The 13,343-nt window shown below is 39.9% G+C and overlaps 1 protein-coding gene across 1 annotated transcript in view; it reads right to left on the reverse strand.

The window, feature by feature from the left end:
• Positions 1-13,343, reverse strand: part of SHISAL1 (shisa like 1) — a 366,253-nt gene that overhangs the window by 288,748 nt on the left and 64,162 nt on the right. The gene's annotated exons all lie outside the window — the stretch shown is intronic.

Here is a 13,343-nt window from a genome sequence, read left to right on the forward strand (position 1 = left end):
ATGCACTGGAACAAGATGTATCTAGGCGGGAGCTGAAAAAAAAATCAGATCAGTTGGTGGATAAATAGTTTCTGGGACACAAAACTGTAACCACGTATAGCAAAAATGTATGTAACTTATTTGCAAATGCTATGGGACATTGGCGATCCCATGTTGATATATAAAAACAAAGCAGAAATGGCACCTCTCAGCTATAGCTATTTGCACTCATTTTTATATAAAGGCAACACAAAAATGCACTTTAAAGATGGGTAAATTAAATACAATGCAGCAAGAAGTATTTCTTATCTTCAGCCACAATCCTGCAAACACTTGTCTAATGTTACTACTGTGAGTATCCCCATTGAGTGGGTGGGCGTGTATTATGATGTAGGTACTGGACTCTAGGACAATATTTGTTCTTAACAATTGATCTTCATGTTTGCATTTAAGGATCCCAGGCAAATATAAAGTGACCTTTCATCATAATTAACAGTCACAGGATACATGCATATGGAGAGAAGGAATAATTTTTTTATCGGTTTTCTTTTAAACAGACAAACATGGCAGCTGTTTTAAAGCAGTTCAGCAGTCTAAAATGTTGGAACTAAAGTCGATAGAAAGTGTAAGAGGAATGGCCAAAAGTGCAGGATAAATTACATTCATATTATTATTTTGCAACACATTATGTGATTATCACCTCCATGTTGCAGATTAATATGCATATCAATTAACTAAAGTTTTGCATTGTATAAAATGCAGTTGTTGTTGAGCTAATTCTAACAGACGACAGGTTTACATTTCCTCACAGGAAACCAAAAAGGAAGTTAATCCATGATACAATTTTTAAAGAGAGATAAGAAATGTGACAAAGTATTGCCACCTAAATGGATAGCTCAGTGGTTTGCACTTTGGCCTGCTAAACCCAGGGTTGTGAGTTCACTCCTTAAGGGGGCCAGTTGGGGATTGGCCCTGCTTTGAGCAGGGGGTTGGACTAGATGACCTCCTGAGGTCCCTACCAACCCTGAGATTCTATTATTCTAAACAATTTGTAGAAGTGTCTTTGCATGATGTAGTTGCAAAGAAAGAGACTGACAGATGATAATCATTGTCATCTAATGTGCTTCTGGAAGGTACTCAGCTGGGCATGGTATAAAAGTATAAACAGAATGGGAGATAAATTCATATAAGACACAAGAGAAACTACTAATAGAGGCAGACCTAAAATTGGTGATGCTATGAATGTAGCTGTTAGCCAGAAGACTACAGGGATTTCATTTAAAATAAATGCAAGGCCTCTGTTCATACAGAAAAGCTAAAAGCAGCTAGCATGTTCTCACTGTGGTAAAGAATACCACATACCTGATGTATGCTATTATAAAAAAGCAAAATGACAAAAATGGCAGGAAACTGGGCAGCTTAGCTGGATATGAAGGAAAAAAGAGCAGAAGAAATAAATGGACATCAAACAAGGATAAAAATGAAAGTACCTCTAAAATATTCCAGTTAAAATGAATAATAATCACAAGTGAGAATGAGAAACTTTGCTGAAAAGGGGGATTTGAAAGTGAGTGGTCAATTGCCTATTTATACTATAAAGGCTGCAAAGAAAAAGACCATTCAAAACTTATGACTGAACTCTTGAAACAAAGAAGCAGTTACTGGCTTGGAAACTGGGCATGATGTAGTAGATTTAAAACAGAGAAAAAATGTAAAAAGGAAAGATTTACCATTTCAAGATCCCTGTGAAAAACTAAAACTTTCATAGGCAGCCTGTGATCTTTGCAGAGCAGATCTTTGAAAGAGCAGATTTGCTGTTATAAGTAGATCATGGGTTTTGAAATGCCAGTGAGGCAGAAATTGTCTTTTTCCTGTATTTAAATTGGCAGAAAGTAAAATCTGTGTGTATGAAAAATGACCTTGAAGATCTACTATTCAAATATACATGTTTGATAATAAATTGGGCACTATATGCAGGTTACCTTGAAAGTAAAAGAAAATGCTGTTTCAAAGTTATTTCAAACCTGGTTCTGTGCCTTATATTCTGTGGGATAAAACCAAAAAGAGAAGTCTGGAAAATGTGGATGTTAGTGAAAACACTGTTAATTATTCCAAATGAGCCACAAAAGTTGTACTAGTCCAAATTCCAAAAGGTTCCATACCACATGAGTGCATAGACCATTTGGGATTGAACTAGTCACCACATGAGATTGGTGGTTCCATACACTCAAGTGACTGTTTCCCAGCTCCTGAAAGATACAAAAATCCACAGCCTGACTATTGTCCAAATCAGCCAATTACCTGTGACAGTCAAGCCTATCCACTGGAACAGATAACTCAGAGATCTAAATGTTATGTTAAATGAATGGTGATCATGCAAACATGAAATTGCTCAGGAAATAAGATCTGAGGTGAAATCCTGGCTCCCTGATGTCAGTGACAAAACTCCCAATTACTTTAATAGAGCCAGGATTTCACCCTTTACTTTTACAGTAGAAGGATGCCTTCTGTGGTGGGATCAGCACTCACTGTTTCAGGAAAAGTACTAACAAATTAATAAAATAACTTAATGGAAAACATTATTCTGAAAGGGTACTTTGGGGGAAAGCTGCTTGCATATTTGTTGCAGGTAAAATTCATTGTGATTTAGTCCTTTTTCTTTTCATAAACTTTATTTTGACTTAGGCAAATGTATCGGTAATCGGTAAACATTTGCCATATACAGCTGTTGGGATGACCAATTTTTAACCTATGGATTTTCTGTGAATTGTTCACACTGACTACTCATGTTTTGCCCAATTTGGGGTCTCATTGAAAAAGGATTCAAAGATCAAAATGAGAATCTACACACCATGTCAAACAGTATTTAGAAATAAGGTGGCATGATGTGTCCTACTAACTAGAACAAATGGACCTAACCATTCAGATCAGTTTCTGTCTAGCTAAGAGTCAAATAATGTGTTCTTTGTATTTTGGATTGGTTTGTGCTTCCAAAAAGGCAGGTGCTCCATAAATTAAAATTAATAGGATTTTGTCCATGACAACCAGTATGAGCTCTGTAAAGAAATGAGTAACAATAAAAGAAAACTTTTTGGATTGTGGAAGACACTAAATGCAGAAAAGATAAGACAGTCCCAAATCCTTGGGTATAAGAAGCGTGTTGCCAATGTCGTTTGTAGGGCCCAATCAAGTAGGCAATGCTCTTAGGCAGCCTCTGAGAATACCTACTAGATCAGGCCCAGACTAGTTTGAGATTCCTGGTCGGGGTAGGACAATGGCAGGCAAACTTTTTGGCCTGAGGGCCACATTGGGTTTCCAAAATTGTATGGAGGGCCAGTTAGGGGAGGCTGTGCCTCCACAAACAGACAGGTGTGGCCCAGCCCCTGCCCCCTTCTGACCCCCCCTGCTTCTTGCCCCCTGATGGGCCCCCCTGCGACTCCTGCCCCATCTAACCCCTCCTGCTCCCTGACAGCCCCCCCATGACCCCTGCCCCATCCACACCCCCCTGCTCCCTGTCCCCTGAGAACCCCTGGACCTTCCACCCCTGACTGCCCCCCGCCACCCCATCCAACCCCCCCCTTCCTGATTGCCCCACCTGTGGGCCAGATGTGGCCAGCAGGCCATAGTTTGCCCACCTCTGGGATAGGAGGTAGAGACAGAGCAGCTTGGCAGCATCAGGCTTTAGACAGCTTTGTGCATGCCCACTGGGAGAACTTGGGGACTTTAAGCACCTCCATGGTTAGGTAGCAACTGAGCAAAGGTTTTGAAGATCAAAATTTTGGATTTAGGTGCTGAAAGCAGCATTTCTGTGCCTAATCTCTTTGTGGATCTAGCCCTCAATCTCTAATGAGACAAAGACTAACACGTGCTTAAATTTACACACAGTACATAGTCTCATGGACTTCATAGGACTACTTGCAGTGTATAAAGTTAAGCATGCATGTAAATCTTTACAGTATCAGGATCTCAGTTTCTATCACCCAAAGCTGGGTGTTAGAGACAGTTGATCAGACACTACACAGCCAATAACCAACTCACTTCTATGTAATGTACTCCAGAATACCACATGTAAGCAAGACACTATATAAAACCAAAGGTTTACTCTGTATTATAACATACTAACAATGACAAAGCTACCATATGGGGATGGATACAGAATAAAAATCACAAGGCAGCTGATCCAAATGATCATCTGCTAAACATTTTCACTATGTTTGCTTTTATTGAAAAAAGCTGAATACAGTTGAAAACAACTTTAAGATGCTTGATCTACTGTTCAAGTGTATACTGCTGCTGCAATAAAGGACACAGAATATAATTGGGGAGAAAGTAAGTGGAAGACAGGAAAAAAATTGTTCTTAAGATTTCCCCACTTCGTGTTTATTTATGCTATGTTAGAAGCTGACCAGATTCCTACAACTGACATTTTATTGACTAAAAGGGTTCTGCTTGTGTAAGAATAATATCTGTTATGTCAGCTGTAAAATCCACTACAACAACCAAAACTACTTTCCTAGATGTAGCTAAGTCTCACCAGGCTGCTTACAATGTTTAATAAGACACTGGATGAATGAAAAGAGGAGAAACAAAATCAGAATAGCTGCTAACCATGGGCAACACTGATTTATCTGAACTGCCAATTGTCTAAAGCAGCGATCTGCAACCTTCAGAAGTGGTGGTCTTCATTTATTCACTCTGATTTAAGGTCTCACGTGCCAGTAATACATTTTAACATTTTTAGAAGGTCTCTTTCTATAAGTCTATAATATAGAACTAAACTATTGTTGTATGTAAAGTAAATAAGGATTTTAAAATGTTTAAGAAGCTTCATTTAAAATTAAAATGAGGAAAACACCCGGACTGGTGGCCAGGATCTGGGCAGTGTGAGTGCCACTGAAAATCAGCTCGTGTGCCGCCTTTGGCACGCATGCCATAGGTTGCCTACCCCTTGTCTAAATGAACTCAGACTGAGTATTCTTGTTAACCAATGTCATTGGGCCACATTCTCAGCCCCTGTTCTGGTGGCTTTGCAAGCTCAGACTGCACGAAGCAGTCAGATGGCTGACCTAAAGGGTCACGTGGAGAGTCTCCTGCCATAGAATAATCCATTGTAACCTGCTTCTCTGCATTTATGCCACAGACATGTTGGAAGCAGGGTGGTAGCACATAGCACTCTGGCCAATCCTCAGCTAGTGGAGCAATCCATATGGGATCATTGCTACCAATGTAATTTAGAGCAACCCCAGGATCAAAGGTATGTGGAAAGATGACTTAGAATGTTTGCCTCCCCCTTGTCTGCAGTGAGTTCAGTGCAGCTGAAAGTTTGGCTTGGTATTTTAGAGATGGATGGTATTATGCAAGTTCAGTAATGTATCTCATCAGCTTTCAGACCCACTGGTGTATGGTGAAGAGGAATAAGGAAAGGATAGGATAAAACTGCTTCTTAAATATAGAAAAGGGTGTAAGCAGCATTCATATCTGAATTCTAAATACTCAAGCTCTATGTGTGGGGTATTCAAAACCTGGGAGTTTCATTCTGACTTACCTCAATTTAAATGTGGTGAAACTATTTCTATTTTTAAATGGCCATTTTTTTCTTCTTTCCCAGCCTATTCTAAATTACACACAGAGTCTGATCTGCACTAGGAGCAGTGAGAGGCTTGAGCACACTGAGTGAGGATGGAATCTTCAGAGATTAAGCTGCTAAAATCAAAATAGTCTCTATTGAGCATGTGCTAACTGCGATTCTTCAAAGGCTTAAGGCTTGACCATATTTGGGCAAATTTTGACAGAGATGGCAAAAGACATACCCCTGACACAAGGGCCATCCTCCTTCAAAATTTCAAGTCCTGGCTCCAAATAATGGGAGTGCTAGAGCTTCTCAAAGAAAAAGTTGCCAGAAATATTTAAGATGGGAAAAACAATTAAATTTTCCCTCGCCTTATTCTTGGAAACAGCGGCGCTATTTTGGCTGAAATTTTCCCTAAAAAATTATACACGAGGCAGACACCAGGCTCATCGCAGCATAAATGGTTGAAGTTTTGCGAACTTATAAGCAATTGAAAATAGGTTCTTATAATGGGAAGTGTCTGCACTGCTACCAACCCCGCTTTTAATAAAGCAATTGACGTATTTTACTATAACTAGATCAGCTCTAGACAACATCTGTAGGAGAAATTTCTCCTCTGGCTGCTAGGAGCTGCTGCCACAATTTTCCCTGCTTCACACTCTACAGCTTGAAGAGGATCTGAGAGAGGGGAGAAGAGGAAGCAGAGCAGGTAACTATCAGCCGTAGTTTCACATTCATGCCTCACTTCCCATCCTACCTCAGCAACACAGTATCAGCTGCCCCAATCATCATGATGGAGGAAAAGTAACACCACTCTGGTTACTGTGTAAACTTGTGAAAGTCACTTTGGCTAAGGCCCAGATCCTCAAGGTGCCAAACTCCCATTGATAAGACAGTGGAGTATTTTGTCTTCTTGAGTGATACCCCAAACAGTCAACATTCAACATTATAAAACATGGGTCTAGAATGGTACTCTCCAACTTCACCTGCGTTCTGAGGCTTAATTCATTGTATAATAATAGAAATGTAGGATTGGAAGGGACCTTGATAGGACATCTAATCCTGTCCCCTGCACTGAGGCAGGACTAAGTATTATCTCAGCCATCCCTGACAGGTGTTTGTCTAACCTGTTCTTAAAAACCTCTAATGACAGAGATTCCACAACCTCCATAGGTAATTTGTTCCAGTACTTAACTATCCTTGCAGTTAGGAACTTTTTCCTAATGTCTAACCTAAATCTCCCTTTCTGCAACTTAAGGCCATTACTTCTTGTACCATCCAGAGTGGTTAAGGAGAACCATTTATCACTCTCCTCTTCACAACACCCTTTTAGGTACTTGAAGATGTATATCCCCCCTCAGTCTTCTCTTCTCCAGACTACACAAACCCAGTTTTTTCAATCTTTCCTCATAGGTCATGTTTTCTAGTCCTTTAATCATTTTTGTTGCTCTCCTCTGGACTTTCTCCAGTTTGTCCACATCTTTCCTGAAGTGTGGTGTCCAGAACTGGACACAGTACTCCAGTTGAGGCCTTATCAGTGCTGAGTAGAGCGGAAGAATTATTTCTTGTGTCTTGCTTACAACACTCCTGCTTATACCTCCGGGAACAATATTTGGGTTGGTTTTTTTTGCAACAGTACTACATTGTTGACTCTCATTTTGTTTGTGATCCTCTCTGACCCCCAGATCTTTTTCTGCAGTACTCCTTCCTAGGCAGTCATTTCCCATTTTGTATTTGTGAAATTGATTATTCTTTCATAAGTGTAGTACTGCGCATTTGTCCTTATTGAATTTCATCCTGTTTAATTCAGACCATTTCTCCTGTTTGTCAACATCATTTTGAATTTTAATCCCGTCCTCCAAAGATCTCGCACCCCACCCAGCTTGTTTCCATCAATAAACTGCATGTGTTCTCTCTATGCCATTATCCAAATAATTTATGAAGATAATGAATAGAACCGGACTCAGGACAAACCCCTGGGGGACCCCACTTAATATGCCCTTCCAGCTCAACTGTGAGCTCTCTGAGTATGGCTTTCCAGCTAGTTGTGCATCCACTTTATAGTAGGTTAACCTAGGCTATATTTCTCCAGTTTGTTTATGAAAAAGCCATGTGAGACAATAGCAAAAGCCTTAGTAAAGTTGAGATATATAACATCTATTGTTTCCCCCCATCCGCAAGGCTTGTTATCCTTTCAAAGAAGGATATTAGGTTGGTTTGACATAATTTGTTCTTGACAAATCCATGTTCATGGGTACTTACCTTATTTTCTTCTAGGTGATTACAAATTGATTTTTTGATTATTTACTCCATTATTTTTCTGGGTGCTGAAGTTAAGATGACTGGTCTATAATTCCCTGGGTTGTCCTTATTCCCCTTTTTTATAGATAGGTACTATATTTGCCCTTTTCCAGCCCAGTTCAGTCAAGTATCTCTCCCATCCTCTATGAATTCTCAAAGATAATTGTCAGTGGCTCAGCGATCTCTTCAGCCAGTTCCTTAAGTATTCTAGGATGTATTTCATTAGGTCCTGCCAACTTGAAGACATGTAATTTGTCTAAGTAATTCTTAACTTGTACTTTTCCTATTTTAGCCTGAGATCCTACCCCATTTACACTGATGTTCTCTAGGGTAGTTGTTCAATTACTGCTAACTTTTTTGGTGAGAAAAAAAGGCATTTAACTAGGGCTGTTGATTAAATGCAGTTAACTCACATGATTAACTAAAGAAAATCAAGATTAAAAACATTAATCGTGATTAATCGCCCTGTTAAACAACAGAATTCCAATTGAAATGTATTAAATATTTTTGGATACTTTTCTACATTTTCAAATATATTGACTTCAATTACAACACAGAATACAAAATGTACAGTGTTCACTTTATATTATTTTTTATCACAAATATTTGTACTGTAAAATGATAAACAAATGAAATTGTAGATTTCAGTTCACCTCATACAAGTACTGTAGTACAATATCTTTATTGTGAAAGTGCAACTTACAAATGTAGATTTTCTTTGTTACATAACTGCACTCAAAAACAAAATAATGTAAAACTTTAGAGCCTACAAGTCCACTCAGGTCTACTTCTTGTTCAGCCAATCGCTAAGAGAAACAAGTTTGTTTATATTTACAGATGATGCTGCCCACTTCTTAATTACGTCACCTGAAAGTGAGAAAAAGCATTCACATGGTATTGTTATAGCCATAGGTGCCAACTCTGTGGGTGCTCCGGGGCTGGAGCACCCACGGAAAAAAATTAGTGGGTGCTCTGCACCCACCGGCAGCCAAGCTCCCCTTCCTGCCTCACCTCACCTCTGCCTCCACCTCCTCCCCTGAGCGTGCCGCATCCCCGCTTCTCCCCCTAGCTCCCAGCACTTGCTGCCACAAAACACCTGTTTAGTGGTGTAAGAAGCTCCAGGAGGGAGTGGGGAGGAGTGGGAACACAGTGCACTCAGGGGAGGAGACAGGGCCGGGACAGGGATTTAGGGAAGGAGTCCAATGAGGCAGGGAGGGAGCGGAGCACTTACTGGCGTCAGCAGAAGTTGGCGCCTATGGTTGTAGCTGGCATTGCAAGATATTTATGCACCAGATGCGCTAAAGATTCATATGCCGCTTCATGCTTCAGCCATCATTCCAGAGGGCATGCTTCCAGGCTGACGATGCTCGTTAAAAAAATAATGTGTTAATTAAATTTGTGACTGAACTCCTTGGGGGAGAATTGTTTCCTGCTTTGTTTTACTTGAATGTATTTCATGTTATAACAGTCTTGGATGATGACTCAGCACATGTTGTTCATTTTAAGAACACTTTCATTGCAAATTTGACAAAATGCAAAGAAGATACCAATGTGAAATTTCTAAAGATAGCTACAGCACTTCACCCAAGATTTAAGAAGCTGAAGTGCCTTCAAAATCTGAGAGGGATGAGGTGTGGAGCATGCTTTCAGAAGTCTTAAAAGAGCAACACTCTGATGCAGAAACTACAGACCCTGAACCATCAAAAAAGAAAATCTTCTGCTGGTGGCATCTTACTCAGATGATGAAAATGAACATGCCTCGGTCCGCACTGCTTTGGATTGTTATCGAGCAGAACCTGTCTTCAGCATGGACCCATGTCCCCTGGAATGGTGGTTGAAGCATCAAGGGACATATGAATCTTTAGTGCATCTGGCATGTAAATATCTTGCGATGCCAGATACAACAGTGCCGTGCAAACATCTGTTTTCTCACTTTCAGGTGACAGAGTAAACAAGAAGCAGGCAGCATTATCTTCTGCCAATGTAAACAAACTTGTTTGTCTGAGCAATTGGCTGAACAAGAAGTAGGACTGATTGGACTTGTAGGCTCTACAGTTTTACATTGTTTTATTTTTTTAATGCAGGGATTTTATGTACATAATTTTACATTTGTAAGTTCATCTTTCATGATAAAGAGATTGCACTACACTACTTGCATTAGATGAATTGAAAAATACTGTTTCTTTTGTTTTTTACAGTGCAAATATTTGTAATAAAAAATATCAAGTGAGCACTGTACACTTTGTGTTCTGTGTTATAATTGAAATCAATATATTTGAAAATGTAGAAAACATCCAAATATATTTAAATAAATGGTATCCTATTATTATTTAACAGTGTGATTAATCATGATTAATTTTTTTAATCGCTTGACAGGCCTATATTTAAGACTTTGGCCATTGCTGCACTTTCTGTTATTGTCTTTCCATCCCCATTGATTAATGGGCCTACCCTGTCCCTGGTTTTCCTCTTGTTTCCTGTGTATTTGCATAATTCTTTCTTGTTACCCTTTATATTCCTAGCTAGTTTAATCTCATTTTGTGTCTTGGGCTCTCTAATTTTGTCCCTCCATGCCTGTGGGGGTTTTTTTATATTCATCCTTTGTAATTTGACCTAGTTTCCACCTCTTGTATGACTCTTTTGAATTTCATGCCATTGAAGAGCTCTTGGTTAAACCAAGGTGGCCTCTTACCATACTTCCTACCTTTTAATATTCATAAATCACTTCAAGACACTAATATTAAAAGCGTTATATGGGAACAAACCTCTGAATTTTCAGGGAGAGGAGAGAGATTTTCAATACCTGTTATGGTTTTTATTGTAGGTCACCCTTGTTTTAGCCCCCTAAAATTCTAGCACAGAGGACTCTGCCAAGGTTCTCTTCAATAATTTTGAAATATTTGTGTTGCTTTTATAAATTAATCATGCTTTGGAAGCATAAAACTGTTAAAAACAGAAGAGCAGTCCCAAGACATTGTCTACAGGGATTTTAGTAGACTGCTGAAGAAAAACATCAGAGATTACGCAGGAAACAAAGATGATAAACATAAAAAAGTCTATGGGAAACTTACTGAACTACAGTACCTCTCTTATTCCCTTGGTGTTTCATACAAAATTGTGATAAACAACTTGAAATATGCAGCCAGTCTTCCTTTAAAAGTCATTTTTGTGACAGTTCTCTCCAGAAGAGATTTTAGGGAAGTCTGCCAAATTTCTAAGAGTCCTGTAGAACCTGCCTGCTAGGCTCTTAAGAAAGTAAATGGAGAAGAGGATTTTGTTCTTCCCATAAAACATAAAGAAGAAACATGGCACACCCAAAACTCACAATGTTGTCCTAGTCAAGGACTGGGACTTCTAAGTGCTATTGCAATATAAATAAATAAATAAATAAATAACCTCTTGTCCCTGACCACCCATAAACTATTTTCATTAATATATTTATTGAGCATGGGTAGTCCAACTCTCTATATTTTAATTTCCTTGTGAAAATGAATATGAGGAGAAAAACAAAAATATTAACTGAAAACAACCTTGCAACCACAACAGGAACAGCTCTTGTTAAGAGGGCAAAACAGTTTTAATTTTATTCAGGAGAGTCAGTAAATAGCTTGCAGACCTAAATTACGGTTAATGACCCATATGCTTCTCTAGCATTAGGCTAAAATCCAATATTTATATTTTCATGAACTTACAGCATTGATCTAGATGAAATCAAAGCAGCTGGAAACAGTCTGGAATGTAAACAGCTGATGCTCCTGGGAAATTACATCAGCATTTGTAGCCACCCCCAGAGAAATGTCAATTAAAATCACCTTATTTTTAGCCAAGGGTGGGAGGGAAGAGACTGTTTTCCTAATTTTCTCCTAATGTTACTGCAACAGTTTATACTGTCAATGTCCATTTCTCTCCTTTCCTAAGGACACTGTCATCCCACACTAAATCAATAAACAACTGCAAACTGGTGGAGTCAGGAGACTGCTGGCCATGCTCATCTTCCATGGATCCAAATTTGTTACCAGGCTACACAGGCTTTACAGAAGGAATTTTGTTCAATTACTCTTAGCAGAGGTGCAAAAGGAGAAAACCCCACTGAATCCATTTCCCACTTTCTTCTTACCTTCAGTTAATTATATGTGATCTTTTGTAGCAAACCTGGCTGAGGATAATAGTAATACCTACCTCTTACTTGGCACCTTCATTCACCCTTATATTTCAAAACACTTTACAAAGGAGGCAAGTATCATTATCCATTTTACACAGGGGCTACTTCTACACCGTACATCACTGGTAGCAGAGTGTAGGGTGTATATAATTACATGCCACAGTGAAACGCAGACTGTGCCCACACTGCGATGTGTAGCTACACATGTCAGTGAATGGCTCTGGCAGGCGGGAAGCAGTGGGGAAAGGCTCCAGCAGCTCCATGTTGCTGGAGCCTTTCCCTGTAGCAGGGCACTACACTGCTGTGTAGACAGGAAGGCACTGCTTGGGTGTGTAGGGTACATATCAATAGCACTCAGCATGTCTTTACTCTATGCACCAAAACCATGCCTTAGAATCTACACTGCTAATTATACCCAAGCTGGGGGGGTGTCATGTATGTACCATAAGGGGTGTGCAGTGTAGAGTTAACCAGAGAGGTCCCAGAGCAGGCCAGTGACAGGAACAGAACCCAGGTCTCTTAAGCCTAGACCAGTATATTATGCACTTCTGTGGCGTTCTGAAACTCAGGGGAACACTGAGCACCCCCATGTTCATCCTTATAATATGACTGTGTGGTATCTAATGCAAAGTTTGTCAGGTGTCTTCGGAAGGCTCATGATGTACTGAGCATTGCTGTTATGGTAATGTTATAGTAATCATTGTTATAGTAATGTTATAGGTTGTAATTTCATGTATATAGTTATGAGGCTGAAAATGTGTCGTCATGGCTTACAGCAAGCCCAGGCAAAAACTCTCCAGAAGCAGAGGGGCACTTCACACCTCATCAGGGCATGTATGGGACAAACCCAGCCCAGCCTCACAGGAACAAGGGACATTGGCCTAGGCAACAACAAAGGATCTGTTGGACTCTTGAGTGAGTCACTGCCTTTCCTTTGGTCAGTTTGGGACTGCGATGAGGTAATGCTCACCTGACTTTGAAGGGGGTGGGAGGCAAAGCCAAGAGGGAAGAAAGGACATGATGAAAGGGAGAGATGTTTGCCATGCTTTTCCTCTCTCGTCCATCTACATCTACAGACACCACACCAAGTGACTGAAGCGCTCATCAAAGGGGAGAGCCTGGCTGAAGGGCAACCAGCCAGCCTGTGGTGAGAAGCATCTAAGTTTATAAGGGCATTGAAAGTGTTAAGCTCAGCTTAGAATGCATTTTGATTTTATTTCATTTGACCAAATCTGCACCCACTTAATCATTCCCGGCTTCAAGCTGTCACCTCTCTTGAGCAGAGCACCATGTCTGTCTCCCTCCTGACTTGGAATTTTCAAGTCTGCACAT

This window comes from Mauremys mutica, chromosome 1, assembly GCF_020497125.1.
Source record: "Mauremys mutica isolate MM-2020 ecotype Southern chromosome 1, ASM2049712v1, whole genome shotgun sequence".
Taxonomy (NCBI): Eukaryota; Metazoa; Chordata; order Testudines; family Geoemydidae; genus Mauremys; species Mauremys mutica.